The sequence below is a fragment of the Hevea brasiliensis genome, chromosome 8, assembly GCF_030052815.1.
Source record: "Hevea brasiliensis isolate MT/VB/25A 57/8 chromosome 8, ASM3005281v1, whole genome shotgun sequence".
In the NCBI taxonomy this organism is placed as follows: domain Eukaryota; kingdom Viridiplantae; phylum Streptophyta; class Magnoliopsida; order Malpighiales; family Euphorbiaceae; genus Hevea; species Hevea brasiliensis.
Window position 1 is genome coordinate 23,897,738 of NC_079500.1, and position 4,070 is coordinate 23,901,807.

Genomic DNA, 4,070 nt, shown 5'->3' on the forward strand with positions numbered 1-4,070 from the left:
ATTAATCTCACGTAATCATGAACTAATATATGCAAATGTCTACCATACCATAATTGTATTTAATTTGATTTTGAATGCAATGCTAAGTATAGATAATATTTTTTTTTTGCACAATAAACAGTTGATAAATGTGAAATTTCTTAAATATTTTATTTTGTGTCTCTTCTAATATGGAATATTTAAATAATTTCGTTCTTGTCAATTATACATTTATATAGAATAACCAAATAATTTCGTCTTTATTAATTGTACATCTTAAAAAGTGATGTGTCGATATAAATATTTTTCTTTTAAATATGATAATGCATTTCCGTTGATTGTTTTAACAATAATATATGATAATTAAATAAATCCAATTGCAATATCAACTTTTAGTTTAGGCTTACTTTTACGAAAGCCACTACCAATTTTGCATTTAGGGTGCTTAAAAGCAAACGAATTGGTTGTAATATTCAGTGCATTTTATGATTAGCCACTGGACCTATGCATCTGGATGAAAATTGCAGCTTCAGGTGCTAGACAAAATTTTGTCATGACCCGAATTATTTAGCCGGACCAACGCTAGCACTTGAGCCAGCATAAGGCTCTCAAAGCTTATAGTATGCTTAACATAATCTGTAACAACCCAGAAATTAAAAAAAAAAAAAAAAAAGAAAAAGATTTGACTGTTGGCGTGTGACAGTGGGTTTCCACTGTCACAGCCAACATTTATTAAAAAAATAATAAAAAAAAAAGTTTCAAAAATCGGGAGGAGGAAAACCCCCCCCCCCCATTTCTCTTCTTTCCCTCTCCTTCCCTCCCTTCTTCTTCTTTCTTTTTCCGGTGACCGGCCGGCGACGTCCCAAGCAGCTCCCCACCGGCCGGCGACCCTCCGGTGACCACCAGGACCACCAGAAACGGCGGCAAGAGAGGGAGAGGAGAGAGAAAATGCGCGCACAGTGGGCAGCGGCTTTCCGGCGCGATTCCGGCTTCGTCCGACGTCCGATCGAGGCGATTCCGGTGGCGTTGGAAAGCTTGTTCCGAGAGCTTTCTTTTGACACCAATTTTGAAGCAAATGGAGGTCGGATGAGTGAGATATGGAGGAGAGAAGTTTCGGGTTTTTCAAGCTTTTTCGTCAGATCTACGACGATCCGACCGTTGGATCGACGATCCGAGACCACATATGGACTGAGGAAGAGGAGAGGAACATGGTGGTATGATCAGATTCGGCAAATGTCGCCAGATCGACGGCCGCCACCGCGGCGCGGTGGTGCGGTGGCCCAGTGAGCTATGGAGATGATTCAACTTCCAGAGGCTTCCTCGTAAATTTTTGGAATTTTTGAGACACAGATAAATTTCGAGTAAGACTATTTTCAGTATTTCGCTGTCTGTGGAGCATAAATACAGTGTTTCTTAAACAGGAAAAATTGGAGAAAAATTCTAAGAAAAATATATGATGAAAGTAAAATTATTTGGAGATATTCTATGGTGTTAGTTGAATTTTTGGGTGATCGTAGAATATTTTTGAGAAATATGGATGGATTTTAGTTAGATTTTTAGCATATAGGCATATAAGATTGTTTGAAATTAAGATGTTTAAATTTTATATAACTGGTTGAAGCTTGAGGATGGAGGTTTAAATATGTGAATATTAAATTGGGTTGAATTAAGAATATGTTAGCTGTTGGAAACTTATGGAATTGAGTAAAATTCCTGAATAAAATATTCATGGGTGACTAGAAAATTACAATTCATTTTGCAATAGCCTTATAATATTATTAAGGACCACGGGGCAAAATTTTAGAATTTTTAGAGCTTGTTTGAGTGGATTTTTGAAAAATGTCAATTATAGGGACTAAAATGTAATTTTTAAGATTTTGAATATTGTCTGATTTGGAGGGCCCAGGAGGGGCCATGTGATATTGATGAGATGTGATTGTGGGAATTGAGAATTTAGAAGTGTTATTTGAGCATTTTTGCAGGTTGGGTAGGTCCCAGGTATAGGGGAGACTCTGCCGGATTTTCGGCATGAATTAGGCTGTCTATTGCCTCTTTAGAGTTTTATCTTAACTTAGTACTAATAAATTTATAATTTAATTATTAGGTGATCGAGGTCAGCTATTTTCTGCATCCAGCAGCCACAATAGTCATCGGTGTACTGTGAGTAAAATATTAATTTTAATTGTAATTTCGATATTATTATATGTTCAGCATGCCCATGCATCACTTATATGCATATATTTATGTAGTTAAACTCTAGGCACGATTTATGATGCATTGATAAATGTTAAAGTGCCATGTATGTTGTTGTGGTAATTTGGAGCAGTGTGCGTGCGTTGGCGTGCGTGTGATGTGGTGTGGACTATGGATAGGACGGGTAGACACGGCTTGAGTTCTTCGCTGGGACCCGGTCCTTCGGGGTAGACACGGCTTGAGTTCTTCGCTGGGACCCCGATTTGGTATTTAAGTGGAAGTCCGAGCTGAGTTCTTCGCTGGCACCAGGTTGGATTTAAGAGAGCTGTATAGGGGATCAGCTCCCATATATTATGATTGATGTTACAGGGTGCGTGAGTGCTCCAAATTACCTTTTTGATGTTATGATGTGAAAATGTTGTTTATGTTGCATTTCACTCTACAGGGTGCATTAGTTCAGATAGTTATAGAGATTATGGTTAAAATTGATATTTTACTCTCTGAGTCGAACGCTCACTCCTGTTCACCATATTTTTCCAGGCTACAGGAGGAGACATTTTTCAGAATAACCTGTCTCTTTCCTCTCAGGTTATGAAAAGATTACTTAATTGTATTATTATTCTCTAAATTTGTAATTTAGGACTCCGCATGTGCTAGTAGTAGCATTAAGCCTATCAGAGACTGTATGAATTCAAGTTTTCATATTAATAAATGAAAAGAAAAAAAATTTTATGAGTTTTAAATGGTTATAAGTGAGGTAATAGGGTTGAGCTGGGCTCCCCTGATTCTAGTTTTCTGAAAAGTTCTGGGCTAAGTTGGCCCAAAATGAAATTATAACAGTTTAATTTAAATTATCTTATATGCATATTGGGTTTAAATTGTGGGCCTGGTTATGGATTTGAGGAATAGTTAGGCTTACTACGGGCCTCGGGGGCTTTAAGCTGGCCCAGGTCCTAGTGCCGGTCCGGCCCATAGGTTGGGTCGTGACATAATCAAACCCAACACAAGCCCACTAAGGAGGCCAAATTCCAAGAAAACAAACTTACAGAGTCCTTTCAATTGAAGTAAAACTCACTCGACCTATAACCAAAATTAAAACTCACAAACGAGGACCTTAGCTTATCCTCAACACAAAACATAAAAGTAAAATCCATACAAAGGGAGCTTAGCTTAAGCACGTAATCCATAGCTCTAATAATCGGGGAGCTCAATTCACTCGAATACAACATCTTAGATACATAAATAAACATAATTTTATTTTTTTGCAAACATAGAAATAAGCTTCTACAATCACTGTTAAGTTCGAGAAAACGAAGTAAAAATATCTTAATATATATGCAATTTAGACAAACCCTACTAGAAAAAGTTTAGATTAACCTCACAATAGGAATGCTCCTTAAGTCACTTGGAAAAATATTTGAACATGGGGTATGTGTTCGACTTAAAGATTTTATATATTGATTATGATTACACTTTTTATAACTACCTAGGACTAATATAGTCCTAAGATGAAAATGCACAGCATCGAACAATAGAACATCTTATATTCTCAGAAGAAAATAATTTAAAACCACACACACCAACCATAATCATCACATAAATATACATATATCAGTTGATCCCCTACCTCAGCTGCTTAATCCATAATCCTGAACAAAGACAAGCTACAATCCACAAACACTCAAGTCAAAATCTTAGTATGGGAGCAAGCTCAGTCAATGGTCTATATATATATATATATATATATATATATAAGGCAACCCATCAGAAACATAAGAAATTAATTATAAAACACATTAAATGAACCTGTAATAGGTAACTTATTATACATATATAGCATGTTTATGCATGAGCTTGGCAATCACATAATAATATTGAAATTATAAAGATAATTAATA

General features: G+C 36.2%; 1 long non-coding RNA gene across 1 annotated transcript; it reads left to right on the forward strand.

Annotated features, from left to right (window-relative positions):
• Positions 1-1,645: 1,645 nt before the first annotated feature.
• Positions 1,646-2,907, forward strand: LOC131182503 (uncharacterized). Its single transcript, XR_009150793.1, has 2 exons — positions 1,646-2,139; positions 2,713-2,907. It is a non-coding gene; the product is annotated as an uncharacterized LOC131182503 (long non-coding RNA).
• Positions 2,908-4,070: the final 1,163 nt, after the last annotated feature.